Below are 16,035 nucleotides of genomic sequence, written 5' to 3'. Positions count from 1 at the left end.
GAAGCCATCGAATAACTTCACAACCACATTAGAAGCATCATATATTGGTTTATGAAATTGTAAAGTAAAAAGATACTCTTCAGTTACGATATTAACCATGCAAGACGGATCAATCAGGACACCATGGCAAGGGATATCCTTAACCTTCGCAACTATGTATAAAGGGCCATTGGGTGCTCTAATGGTCTCACTAGGGTCAAATGTAATACAAGGATCTTTAGGTGTATCTTGTGTTTCTACCATATTAACCGAGTTTGGAGCCATAGAGGTGAATTCTTGAGAAGAGAAAGAATTAGGCACAATCTCAATAAAGTTAGAGGTATGAGATGGCAAGGGATCAATGAAAATATTTAAGATTTTGATTAGGAGGAGCTACTGATTTATTCCCTTTATCATTCACACCTACCACATATATAGTATTATTATTAATCAAGTCTTGAATCTTATTCTTCAATGCAAAACATTTCTCAGTATCATGACCAGGTTGACGATGAAACTGACAAAAGGAATTGTTATCAAAATAAGGGGATGCAAGTTTAGAAGGATCAATTTATTTTATAGGAGGAATTTTGATAACATTTATGTGCAACAACTGAGACATAATACTATGTAAAGATTCATTCAAGGAATTAAATTGTCTTTCTCTTTGGAAAATTTTAGAAATAGAAGGTACACCAGTTGTAGCATTCACATTTTGGTTGTTGATTGGATCATTGAACTTGATGAAGCTTTTTGTTGGTTTGAACTTCGCAAATGGTTGTTGAACACTCTCCCCCTTATCACTTGGAGCCATAGGAGTGGATTGCTCCATTTGACTCACAGCCAGTTGATAATTATGGAGTGTTGCACACAACTACGGAAAGGAAGTAAACTCAGACAAAAGAAGTTTTTCCATCATATCTTTTTGTAAATTAGAAATGAAAATTCTTTGAATATCATTATCAGGTACATGAAAAGAAATTTGAGGACACAAATGCTTATATCTACCAATTAAATCAGTCACTTTTTCTTTAACACCTTGTTTACAATGCATCAAATCAGTCAAAGTGATTTTAGGACCAATGTTGTTTGGAAATTGCTAGATGAAAGAATTTGCCAATTATTGAAAGGAAGTGATAGAATAAGAAGGCAAAGAGCAATACCATTTTAAATCCTTATCTCTTAGTGTTCTTGTAAACAATTTTTCAAGCAATCTTTGATCATAAGGAAAATTAATGCACAAGGTTTGAAATTTTTTTATATGCGTAAGAGGATCACCTTTTCCATTATAAGTTCCAATTGAGGGATCTCAACATGTTTAGGTGCCATGACTTTAATAATATCAAGAGAAAGTGGTCTCACAACATCAAAGGTGGGCACACTAAACTTGGATTGACTCATAGAAGCAATTTGTTGTTGTAAGGAAGACACGGTTTGAGCAAGATTGTTAATTGTCGCTTCGGTAGAAAAATTGATGTTAGACATAGGTGATTGAGAAGGTGGTATAATGTTATTTAAAGAAGGCATGGACTGAGAATAAGGTGGTGGGACATTATGATAAGTAGGAATGGGTGATGATTGGGTAGGAAAAGGGACACTTAAAGGAGGAATAAAATTGTTGAAGGAATCTCCCCCTTGTGTCACACTGATTGGTTGAGGAATAATAGGAACACTCATGGAAGACATAGATAAAGATGGAGGATTAAATGAAGAAGAGGGATTTCCCCCATGACCAATGTTTGTAGGGATGACATTTTGAGTTGAAGTAGCCATGATGTTGGAGATAAAAGTAGGAATACTGGTCATAAGAGTAGTCAAAGGAATAAAAGGATTGACTTGTGTTGGAGATTGTGAGCAACCTAGGGTTTTGACACAACTCTTGATAGGCATGACATTAGAATAAACAATATGTGCAATGTCATGCAATATAACAATTCCATTCTTATCACTTTGAATCATGTGTTTAAGGCCTTCAATTAATGGAAGAGCTTCACTATTAGGGTATTCTTGGGACATCCATTGTTGAAAGTTATCAAATTGATTGTCCAATGTGGAAAGTTGATCTAGAGAAACCCTAGTTAAAGCTTCTTATTCATCATGGGATTCATCAATGGGGTGAATAGGAACATGATTAGGATGGGAAGAATTAGCATGATCCTCATTAAAGAAGTCACCCAAATTAGGCTCCATCTCCTCGGTAATTAAACCTTGGGAAACCTTAATTCTAATGCTTCGTCTAATGGGGATAGGATAGGTAGGACTAATAGTGGTAAAACTTATGCACTAGAGGGGATTGTTTGAATTTTGAATTTTGGAACAAAGCTTACAAAAATGAGTAACGCAAAATTTAAGAAAATAATGATTACACAATTTTAACTTTGTTGGAGGAAGGGGATGACACAATTTCCAAAAATGAAAGGAAATTTAAAATTTAAAATTAGGGCCAAGGGAGTACCACTTTATTTTAAAATCAAAATTTTTAAAATCAGGGCAGACTATAATTAACCTCTTAATTTTTAAAAAAAAATCTTGAAGTTTGAAATGTTGAATTTAGGAGGCATTTCTGATTCTAGAGGGATCAAAAATGGACAAAATCAGCCAATCTTCTGGATTTAGGTTATTAAATACAGTCATAACAGTCTCCCAAAAATTTGAAAAAAAAAGTCGAGGACCGTGGCGAGAATGCACATGGTCCGACCAACTTTTTTCAAAATTTTCAGGGATGAATATTATGATGATTTTAAAGCTAACCCCAAAAAAATGATGAATTTTACAACCTCTAGATGGGCAAAATGAAGGTGCGGATGTAAAGATAGGACCCTATTAGGGTTTTGAAAAAAAAAGAGGAACTGAATTGCAATTTTGAAAAAGGTCAAACCTAATGGATAGGGACACCTTGGAAAATGTTTAGAACTCTGAATTGGAATGAAATTGAATTGAAATTTGCACAAAATCCAATTATATTTTAAAATTACGGCTTTATGTCCTAACCACTTAATTTTAAAATTTGAATTTTGGGAAAAACGGGGGAAATTAAAAATTTGAATTGTAGGAATGAAGATTGTTGGTATTATGGATGTGTTGCATTGGTTTTTTCATTGATGTCAACACTTGTCAACACTTATCCTTATGGAGATCTTTGGTTATGTTCACTGGCATGTTCAGTGACTTATGCACAGTCACCGATATCTGGTTAACCGGCAGGTTATATTGTTCACTAGCACTGAGGATGATTTGTTATCATCTAGAGATTACTTGGTTATGTCAAAGACATTGTTTGGACACTTCGTTTTGGTGATTTGATTATTGGTACAATCAAGTTTGCATATTTGTTGTTACCGGCAAATAGGTATAGGTTATCTATTCCAGATCAGCATGTCACGTTATGGAGATGTTTTATTTATTGGTTATTGTTGTAAATGCATTGAGCTGACATCATGCATCACATATTGATTCATTTGTAATTGATTTAATTGTAATATCTTAGTGAGATGACCTACACATTTGGTCTTAGGTTTTGGTATATATGTAAGATCTCATTAATGAGATTATGTAGTAGAGAAGGTGGAAAATGATTATAATAAGGTATATGTGAATATAAGCAGAGCTATACATATAGACATCATTTGAAGATTCAAGGAAGGTATGAGGAAGGCAAATCAGAACTTAACTGGTACTGAATCCAGCATATGAAGATGTTATTTTGAGCGGTACATTATCATTGGATTTAACCATCCAATTGTAGTCAGTGTGACTCCCATTTTGTGATTGAGCAGTGAGCTCTAGGTAGTTGGCCTTTCTGCATGTGCAGAACCCATTTGTACACACATACTATCTACAATAGTATCATCTGATTGTGGGTAAGGTTTCCCACCGTGGTTTTTCCCCTTACAGGGTTTCCACGTACAAATAACTGTGTTATGTGTTGTGTATGTTATTTGTCTTTTTGTTTCATGCATTAAACTTTATCAGTACTATTATTAACTGTTAAATTGTCTACCGGCATTAAAGTTTGGTTTACCGGTATTATGCATTAAGTTTGGTTAAGTTATATTTGGGTTGAAATTAATAGACAATTGATTCACCCCCCACCCCCCCCCCCCCCCCTCTCAGTTGCCTCCGGGTCCTAACAAAGACAAATCTAAAAATTAAATGGAAATCCAATTTTTGCACAAGTTCAAGATGATTTTTATAAAATTAGGGTTTTAACAAGTAACCTCTTAATTTTGTAAATTTTATTTAGAAATTGAACAAGACACTAAGGAAATTGAATTTGACAATCAAAACAATTTTTAGATCTAAGATTACCACAAGCAATTTTTACAAATTACAAGTTCAATTTTAAATTTAAAAACTAGGGTTTTGAATGATTTAACCACTAAGTTTGCAGAAAATTGAAACTTGTAAATAAAAAATATGCAATGTTGTTCAAAGGAAAGCATACAAGACATCATGTTCACCAAAATATAATATTAAAAAATGGTGAATGATGGATCAAAAGGAAACTACTCTTTCCCTCCAAGGAGAGATGAGAGTTTCACTATTGATTACCCTTCAAACACTTTTCACCATGTTACATTTAGAAGAGGAGAGGAAATTCACTAGATTCAACCTTCAAGGATGAAGATTGAATTATGAATGAAATGGGAATGATAAGTTGATCCCCTCTTCTTTATTTGAAAATGGAAAGGAATTGATTGAATTATGTAGTGCAAAAGTGAAAAAGAACTGGTTATAACTTAAGATCAGAACATGGGATGAAGTTGTGCACCTGGATCTGGCAGTAATATGTTGAGATGAAGTCGTCCTGTGAATTTGACCAAAAGTTGCCCAGACTATGGCGGGAATGTACACAGTCCTCCGAAAAATCCGCGAAATGAAAAGGGTTTTTCCACCTCTACAAATGGAGCCTGAATCTGAAAGTACATCTCCGCACCTGCAACCTACACACAAAAAAGAGAGGGAAATGGGTTGGGATTGGGGGTTTGCCTTTAGGTCAAACCCCAGTTTTGGAATTAACCAAGTAATAAAAGAAAGTACTTGCAAGTAGATGTAAATGAAAGACTGAATTGTAAATCACCTCAAGGGAGGTTGTGATAGCAATGTTAATAGAAATGCTTGTGTGGAATTGAATGTTGAAATAAATATCCTCTTCAATGGTTGAATCCTTGACTTGAATGCAACACTTAGCCTTGAAGGGAGACTTGAGAATGCTCAATACTGGAAAAGAATGCTTGAATGCTCTTGAATGCTTGATCACCAATTTTCACCTTATTGAACCTTATCCCCCTTTTTGCAAATGAGAGGACAAATGCCCCTTAAATACATGTCAATTAGGGTTAATGAAACTGATTTTTGTCACAGGCCGACTTTGGGGGAGTTTCCCATCCGATGCACAACCAACAATGCAACGCTAGGAAGGGTCTTGCCCCAAAATAGGGCAGGAACAAGGGTGACACACCCCTATCCAAGGGGGTCAGTGGCGCAAAGCTCCTCTCCTACCCCTTTCTCCAATGCAGAGTGCAGATGGGGTGGTGCGGAGGCCAAGAAATAAGTTGTTTCTGAGGGTTGAGCAATCTTTGGTCTTTGATCAGGCTAGAGGATCCGATCTCGCGTGCATGAGGACCCTAATGCAGTTGAAAATTGCTAGGGTCACAATTTAATGACACTACACATACTTGTTGCAGAAGTATTATCTGGCTGTGGGTAGGCTTCCCACCATGGTTTTTCCCTTTACCGGGTTTTTCGCATACAAATCATGGTGTTTTGTGTTATGGATGGTTGGTAATTGTTCTTTGATTTATGGTTATACTTAATTCTTATATCTTTTATTCTGATATTTGGTTTATGCATTCCGGTAAAAGGTTTTGTGTGCTTAATATTTTATAATTTGTTGACATTTGATTCACCCCCACCCCTCTCAGTTTTCCATTGGTTATCTTAACAATTAGTATCAGATCTTGGTCCCCTCTACAGAAGCTTAACTACTTAAGGAAGATCTTATGGTGACTAATAGTCCAAGTTCATCCAGTTCATCTGGAGCTATCTTTCAGAGAGATATTCATAGGCTTGATTGAACAAATTACACAGTATGGAAGATTCAGATGGAGACTCATCTGAGATGTCTTGGCAAGGAGATTTGGGTGATCACACATAATGAGATTTGGGAGATCATGGAGAAAGGCTATACTCATAATTCGGCATCTGGCAATCCTCATCCAGCAAACTTGGATAAGGACATTGAAAATGATTGTAGATCTAGGGAAGAACTCTTGAGTGCACTTTCTGAACAGCAAATTATAGGATTAACTGACCAATCATCTACGAAGGCTATATGGCATAAGTTGGAGGCTTTGAATGAAGGTGAACCTACTGTTAAAATTGCTAAACTTGATGGTTACCAGATGAGGTATGAGTACCTGAAGATGGAAGAAGATGAAAGGATTACTACTTTTATGGAAAGAGTTAATGAAATTGTTATGGGAATTCAGTGTTGTGGTGGATCTCTGAGCGAAGATGAGATTGTTTCTAAAGTATTGAGAGCTTTGCGACCGGCTTACAAGATGAAGGCTACAACAATTAATGAGTTCAAAACAATGGCTAACCCTTCTATTAACATGGATACTTTGGTTGAAAAGTTATCTGCTTTTGAGCTTGAAGAATTTGGTCCTCAAGGAGATGCAAAGACTGAATCTTCTTTTCACACATCTGCATCATCAACCGACAAGAGTGATTGGAAAGCTTTATATGCGAAGGAACTAGAGGAAATGAAGAAAGAAGATGATGAGTTTGAACAACTTGAAGCCCTATTTTCTAGAAGAGTACCTAAAGGTCCTGAAGGAAGTAAGTATGAAGGAAAATCACCCTTTAAATGTTTTGCATGTAATAAGATAGGTCATTTTGCATCTAGATGTCCTGAAAGGAATTCAAGATTTGAAGAGAAAGCTAGGAGATATTTTAGGCCTAACCATGATTATCAAAACAAGCATAAGTATAGGAGGAACAAAGACAAATCATGTTACTATGTAGATGAGGAAGGTGTGATTGAATCCGATGATGAACCGGCATAAGATTCAGCTAGTGGATCTGATAGTGGAAAGGAATGGGTATTTTTGGCTATCAAGGAAGATGCTCTGGCACTTGTTATTCAAAATGAGGAAGAGGCCCCTGTTGCTAAAATTGAAGAAAAAGATGAATGGGTGATAGATAGTGGATGTTCACATCATATGACTGGAGATAAAAGGAAGTTTCTATATTTGTAAGAATTTGATGGTGGTATGGTTATATTTGGAGATGACAAAGCATGCATGATCAGAGGAAGAGGAACTCTATCATTGGATGGTAAGCATAACACTAATAATGTTTATTATGTTGAAGGTTTAAGGCATAATATTTTGAGTGTAGGACAGTTGGTGGATAAGAGATTTCAATTAAAGCTCAAGGATGGAAAATGCAAGATCGTTAACAGATCTGGTTTGGAGATTGCAATTGGTACACAGACTAAAGGTTGATAACTCAATGATGAACCACTAGTACCAAACTGGTACTGAGACGGGGGGTGAATCAGTACAAACACAAAGTTAGTCTAAAACCGGTTTGATAGAAAATACTCCAAATGACTGACAAACAGGGATACTGGCAAAACAGAGTGCAACCGGTAACATCCAGTATAGCTCAATCAATCATGAACCGGTCACTCAATAAGCTTCCCTCTTAGCTCAATACTACAGTATCATTATATTCTCATGCATAAACAGGTAAACTTAATCATTAGATCTTCACAACAGTGAGTTCAATATGTTTTATAGACAGGCATAAAACATAGAACCTTCATATGCTTAATAGGTAAAACACAGCATCACAAGATAAAAGCATTTCACATGACACACATATTTTTCACGTGGAAACCCAACTGGGAAAAACCACGATGGGAATTAATACCCACAAGCTGATTTTTGAACTCTTTAGAAGTCCGCTCTGTTAGGAGCCTTGCCCGATTAAAGATATTATAGTAGGTTTTGCTACAAACCAATCCTATTAGGGATCACCTAGTTAAGGGATACCCGGTTAAGGGTTAAACCTGGTAGGGTCACCTTGTTAGAGGATTTCAAGAACTCAATAGCTGAAAGGATCTCCTAAGCTCTATAGCTTCTCGGAACTCATTAACCTCAAGTTACCCGGTTAAGGGATTTGAATCAAGCCTGTTAAGACCACCCTGTTAAGGGATTTTGAATCAAGCCAGTTGAGGCTACCCTGTTAGGGGATTTTGCAACTGTTGAAGTGGTTAGAGATCAACAGGAATAAAAATGATCTATTTATAGCACTCAATGCTAATGTAGATCTAGTTAGGCTCCTCTTTACCTTCTGCACATTCACTTTGCAGGTATCTCTTCTCTCCTTTGGTCTGGTAAGAATCACATATCACTTCCCTTGGATACACACTCACAACTTTTGCCAACAACCTTAGAAAGAAACACAACATCGACCTTATAGGAAACATACAGGTCGGTAGCAAAAACCCCAAACCCTAAACCTGTTAGGTTAAGCAATTCAAGCGGTTCAATCCTGACTATTGAATCATATTGCATTAAATGCAACAATCTTGAATTGATCTCAAGACATTCTCCATCATCCATTAGCCACCGATTTCATGGCGGCTGATAACCCATCACGTGTTATCACCGTTTGACAGACTTTGCTCATTCCCGAGGCAGATAGGAATAGTCTTCTTCATGCAAGATCCTTCATGCGCACAGAGCTTACGTGGCAACACGATCTATCCTCTATTATACTACTAACCGATTGAATCACATAGACTTGAGGTATTCCAACCGAAAATCCTAAAGTGGAAGCTACCTACCAACCGGTAGTCATACAATGCTTCCATGTGCCGGTTCCCATAACTACATGCCGGTTCATCTTGAACAAATATGCCGTTTCACTTTGGCATATAAACTGGTTCATACATATGTCGGTTCCTTTCTCTTTTCGCCTATCACATGTGTTGGTTCACACCATGTCTCATATTGACATCAATGACAACATACAATATCATTATGTCTTCATGCCGGTTCACATAATGCCAACAAAGGTAACATCTTTCATTTGAACTCCGGTGAGAAGACATGTTTGATTGCACAAATTGATGAGAGTTGGTTATGGCACAAGAGGTTGTGTCATGTGAATTTTGATTTCATCATAAAGATTAGTTCAACTAAGGTTGTTAGAGATATACCTAAGATTGTGAAGCCCTATAATCTGGTATGTAAGGAATGTCAAATGGGAAAGCAAGTTAGAACTTCTTTTAAGAGTATACAAGACAAATCTAAAGATGTTCTTGATTTTATTCATACTGATTTCTGTGGTCCTACTAGAATAAAGAGTTTTCAGGGTGATAGATATTTCATGCTAATCGTTAATGACTATTCTAGAATGATGTGGGTTACTTTTCTAATGGAGAAATCTGAAGCTTTTGAAAAGTTTAAGATCTTTAAAGCTAAGGTTGAGATAGACATAGGGTTGAATATTAAATGCTTAAGGTCAGATCAATGTGGTGAATTCACATCTGGTGAATTTAATAGTTACTATGAGAAGCATGGGATAAGGAGATAGTTGTCTGCACCCAGACACCTCACCAGAATGGTGTTTTGGAAAGAAAGAACATGAATATCTTGGATGCGGCTAGAACTATGATGATGGAAGCTAATCTGCCTCATATCTATTGGAGAGAAGTTGTGAGCATGGTAGTATACACATTTAACAGAGTTCATATCAAATGAGACATCGATAGGATACCTTATGAGTTATGGTTTGGTCATACACCTACAGTTAAGTATTTCAGAATCTTTCATAGTAAATGCTATATCAAAAGAGATGATTCCATTAGAAAGTTTGATCCTAGATGTGATGAAGGGATATTTCTTGGTTATTATAATGAAAGCAAAGCATATAGATGTTATAACAAGAGATTGCAGAGAATTGTGGAGAGTGCTAATGTCAAGGTGGATGAGTTGTACAAAGGTCAAATCAAAACTTATGAGAGAGAACCGGAAGTGGAGATGATCGTAATTGAACCGATAGCACCTGTACCGAAATAAAATGTTGAACCAGTTACCCCGACAATATCAGAAATTCAATAGTAATTGAAGATCAGAGCAGAGAAACATAAAGTCAGAAGACTCCTAGGTATGTAAGGTTAAATCATTCAGAAGATCAGATTATTGGAGACAAGAACAAAGGAGTAATGACAAGAAGAAGGTTGGTAGCTAATGAGGTATGTTTAATTTCTTAAGTTAGATTGGCATCAGTTATTGAAGCTTGTAAAGATGAATGTTGGATGAGAGCTATGGAAGAGGAATTACATCAGATTGAAAAGAACAACACATGGACTTTAGTTCCCGACCTAAAAATAAGAATGTTATTGGAACTAAATGGGTTTTTAGGAATAAATTGAATGAGGACAGACAAGTTGTGAGGAATAAGCCTAGATTGGTATGTAAATGATATTCTCAGAAGGAAGGAATTGATTATGATAAGACTTTGGCTCCTGTAGCTAGGCTTGAAGCTGTGAGAATATTGTGTGCTTATGTTGCCCATAAGAAATACAAGGTTTATCAGATGGATGTTATGTGTGCATTTTTTAATGGAGATCTTGAAGAGGAAGTTTACATTGAACAACCTGATATATTTTCATTTTCAAATGACAAAAACATGGTTTGTAGGTTAAGGAAAGCTTTATATGGATTGAAACAGGCCCCTAGAGCTTGGTATGATAGATTGGACAAATATCTTTTGAAGCTTGGTTTCACTAAAGGTAATGTTGACAGTAACTTATATTATAAGATCATTAATGTTGGCATATTGATTGTTGAAGTCTTTGTTGATGATCATTTTTGGAGGTGAGGATAAATTATGTATGGAATTCTCTGATAATATGAAGAATGAATTTGAGATGTCTATGATTGGGGAGATGAAATTTTTCTTAGGTTTGCAGATTACTCAGAATGATAAAGGTATTTTCATCTGTCAAACTAAGTATGCTAGAGAGTTGTTGAAGAAATTTGTTATGGAAAATTATAAACCGGATGGTACTCCTATGCTTACAAGTGAGAAATTGACAAAGAATGATGTATTAGCTTCAATAAATCCTACAAGGTATAAATCTATTATTGGAGGTTTGTTATATATGACTCAGACTAGACCGGATATAATGAATGTAGTTTGTATTATATCAAGATATTAGAGTGATCCTAGAGAGAATCATGAGAGTGCGGTGAAAAGGATTTTCAGGAATTTGCAAGGAAAAACTGAGTATGGTTTGTGGTATCCTAAAAATGATGACTTTACACTATGTGCATATACAGATGTTGACTAGGCTGGAGATGTTCATGGTTGAAAGAGCACATCCGGTGGAGATTTCTTTCTTGGAAAGAAACTTGTTTCATGGATCAACAAGAAACAATCATGTATTTCTTTATCTACTATTGAAGATGAGTATGTTGTTGCTGCTACTAATTGTACACAAGTTCTATGGATGAAGCAAATGTTGAAGGATATAAGGATAGATTGCAATGAACTGGAAGTTATTCACTATGATAACTTTGCTGCTATTGATATATCAAAGAATCTGGTATTTCATTCTAAGACTAAGCATATTTCTATCAAGTATAATTTCCTGAAGGACAAGGTGGAAGCAAGTAAAGTTGGACTGGTTTATGTGAACAGTAAAGAGCAGATTGCAGATATCTTCACTAAACTTAGCCAAAGGAATCATTTGAATACTTCAAATATAGATTGGGAGTTTATGCCCCTCCAGTAGAGACTTGAGTGATGTTGATTGGCATCATTTTGACATGCATTATCAGAACTATCATTCATTCTGGATTGATGTGTTGGTGCTACTACTCAAGGGGAGTATTCAGCTATGTGGTTCAGAGGTTTTATGACTTTTCTTTGATGTTTATGTCATATTTTTAGCATTGATGTCAAAGGGGAAGAGATATTTATGTGAAAAATAGAGCTTAACGGGGATATCATTCATAGGGGGAGTTTGGTATGTTGCTTCAGAACTTCATTATCATATTATCTTGGAGAGTTTATTGGATGTCTTCCATTGGGGGAGACTTGTTTGGAACTTCTTGGCACTTGGATGTTTTTCACATATAGTGTTTCCATCAATTCCAAAGGGGGATATTGTTGGCAATTTGGAGGAATTGATTATGTGTTGCATTGATGTTTAGCATTGATGTCAACACTAGTTGTTTTGTTGTCTATCGTATTCTAGTAGAGTGGTTGGATTATCATGTTTATCTAGAGATTTGTCTTCGGTTTGGTCTGTCTATTGCAATTGATTTGGATTGGTTACTCATGTGTTCCTGATGCGTATCACACTCAGTTGATTTGGGATTTGAGGTTCCAGATGCTATCATATGTTCTAGTAAGCCTTTTGGTTACCAGTAAGGGTTTTACCAACAGCACTTTGATGAAGATCTTTTAATGAATCTGATAAGTGGTGTTGGTGCGGCTTCTAGAAGGTTATCAGGATGTTGATGGTTATCATGTTCGTGTTCCAGTTAATCATGGTGTTTCATTTGGCATATGGCAACCTATTTTGGGTCTGGTGGTTATTTTGCTAGGTTATGGACTGATTTATGTAATGTGTTGGTTGATGCTCCCGATGCGTCACCGGTTGGATTTATTGTTTGGTTTATATTGTTTCGGTCTTAGGCCGACTTGGTTTATCATTGGTTTGCGAGATTATGTAATGGATTTATTGTATTATCTTTTAAGTGGCTGACAGGTAATTTTTTAGGTCCTGGGTTGGTATAAATATGATGTAACATCTCTTTGTAGATCATGTGATATGGTATAGGTTATGGGATTATCTATGTGTGAATAAAGTTGTAATCATATGCAGAGGTTTTGGTCGATCATAGGTGATCGAATTAGGTTTGTGTAAGAGGTTTAAGACCTCTGGTATTGAGCTTAACCAGAACTTTACTCAAGCATATGAGATGTTATTCTTGCAGTTCATTCATCTTTCCAGATTGTAGTCTCAATTTATTTTGTATTCAATGAAGCTCCTTTTGTGATGAGCAGTGCGCTCTAGGTTGTTGGCCTTCCTACATGTGCAGACCCTCTTATTTTAATCACATACTTGCTATAGATGTATTATCTGACTGTGGGTAGGCTTCCCACCATGGTGTTTCCCTTTACCGGGTTTTCCATGTACAAATCATGGCATTCTGTGTTATGGATGGTTGGTAATTGCTCTATGATTTATGGTTATGCTTAATTGTTATTTCTGCTATTTCAGTATTTGGTTTATGCATTCTGATAAATGGTTTTGTGTGCTTAAAATTTAATAATATGTTGACAATTGATTCACCCCCCTCTCTTAGTTGTCCACTAGTTATCCTAACATATACATCATATGCATATCCATCCCACGTCATGCATTGTCAGATCCACAAAGATAATAATCATACATATAGGCCACATGCCTCTATTGCCATAGTATAACCTGCATCAAATCATGTTAGACATATCATAAGAATATATATCATAACCACCCATCCTCATAATCTATAATTCATAATCATCAAACCATCATCATAATGTTCATAATAAAAAGTTCATAATCAATGTCCATCTGCACATACACAATAAATAGTCACTACCAAAACATATCCATCTCATATATATTATCAAAAATGTGAGTCATCATACATATGTATTGCCAAAAAAATGCCCCACAGGGTCCAAAAATGTATGTGTACATCAAAACACATTTGGGCATGTTACCTAGCCTATGCTCTCACCCTTTGACTATGAGGATCTTTCTCCCCCAAATCTTGTTCATAGTGGTGGGTGTGGCACCCTCATCCCTATTGATGCCCCTAAAGCCCCTAATTTTCTTCATCCTGGTCAACTACTCTTTGCAAAACTATGATCTCTCTACCCTACTCATACCTTCTAAAGATAAAGGCCTCTAAAGTATTGAGCCTCTCTATCCAACTACTCCCATCCCTTCACACTGCCAGTGCATCTATAAAAACTTGTGCTACTCCCTAGCTCGATATCATCTCCCTTGTTATATCCCCCTCACCCCTCAAGCGCATTGTAGACACCCAAAATTGCACCATGCTTGCGCACATTAACTTACTAACAATTTTGCCCTAATCAATTAATTGCTCAAGTGTCATTCTTCTAATTCAAATTTTCTATTTTCCTAATCATTTAAATCATTTCATCATTAATCATTCATTTCCTAACATTAATTGAATAATCTTTATTATTTGACTAGTTCAGTCTCACTTTAATTAAATAATCTTTATTATTTAATTAAATTTAATCATTTTTCTCATAATTGAATAATTTTTTAAAATTATTTAATTAGCTAATTATTTCATCATAATTAAATAAATTTGCATTTATTTAATAAAATCTTAATTATCTACTTCCAAAAATCAAGAATGGAAACAAATCTTTATTTGTTTTTATTTAATTCATCATAAATTAAATAAATCTTTATTTATTTAATAAAATCTTCATTATCTAAGTTCTCCTAATTTTTAAAAATGGAAACAAACCATTATTTGTTTTTATTTTAATTAATTTAATTTCTAATTATCCTCATCCAAATTCAAAAATGGCAATAAATTGAGAAAATGATTTAAACTTAAAATAAATCATAGGGGTTAACCTCGCAGCGTGATGGTTTATCACGAGCCTGTTGATTGGGAAGTCCCATGTTTGAAACTCTTGCACTATGAAGGTTCTTCTCGTGGTAGTTGGTCATGTGGATGTTGTTTCAAGTGGTGTTGTACCATGGTTTGTCTATGCTGGTGTGCTCGTTGACCGTCTGGTGAAAGGGTGTTCATGTCCTGTCTATTGTGGTTGTTGATGATGTTGGTCGGTGATCTCCTTTGATGTTCTATGTTGGTCTTCCTCACCATGTGTTGGTCTAGTGTACTCCGCAGTTCTTGAGATCTTAGATGCCTCGCTAGGTTTGAGGTCCATGTTGCCCCGTCAGAGTTGTAGTTGGATTCAAAGGGATAAGACACCCACTTGTGGAGAGATAAGGTGAGAATGGAGCGATAAGGAGATATGATTGGAGAGATAAGGTGAGAATAGAGCATGCAAGATTCAGAGGTGTTAATACCTCACCATAATGTACTCGGGGATGAGGCCCCCTAGTTTGTGGCCTCACCTGGCGATTGGACCAGGCTAAAAATCCATGTCACCAATCAAAAAAAAAAAATCATTATCCAATTTAAATCAATTATTTTCTCATATTCTCCCAAGTATGTCATCGTCTACTTTATATTATTTTCAAAAATCATTATCATATCTTCCTAAAAATTGAAAATGGAAGTAACCAGTCAGCCTCTGATTTTCTTGATTTATCTCCTTGGAAAATATCTCTTTAATCTCAATTTAAAATTTGAAAAAGGAGATATGCCTAGTCAAAAGCCGCTTTATGCCATCATTTTGAATCTATCTTGATTCTCCAATCCTGTCTTCAATCGTCTATAAATTCATCAATCTTTTCCATAATCGGGACCATAAATTTTCAAATATATTTGCAATTACACTATCAGACTTTCATCATAGGTGCACAATATATTGAGAGTGACATCTGACTTGCATTCAAAGAGAAAGAAAGACAATGGAAGTGAGGCAAACAAATTGAGACTAGGTTTGCATAAAGGTTTAATTTTCAATTCTTGTTTGCACTTTCATTGATTGTCATTAATGTTAATTTGTTTCAATTAAGCTTTCATGGTAGCTTAGATTCAGATTTTGATTTCCCTTTTTCCGATGACACACACTACCTTTGTCTTTGCTTTGGCCTATAAGGCTCATATTAACTAAACATCTACCCTCATCACCTCCATCTCCTATATCATCTCACTTCCCCCCATCTCCTCTTACTACTCTTGCACTAGATCATGCTTGGTCCAATAGGCATCTCTATCTATTGTATTTGTATCTAATGTTGCCTATAGGATCTTTGCTTGATTTATTTGTGCATTCCTCTCCACAACTACCAAG

Source organism: Cryptomeria japonica, chromosome 7 (assembly GCF_030272615.1).
Source record: "Cryptomeria japonica chromosome 7, Sugi_1.0, whole genome shotgun sequence".
NCBI classification, from domain to species: Eukaryota; Viridiplantae; Streptophyta; class Pinopsida; order Cupressales; family Cupressaceae; genus Cryptomeria; species Cryptomeria japonica.
The sequence above is the reverse complement of the archived record's forward strand: the minus strand, read 5'-3'. Positions refer to the sequence as shown.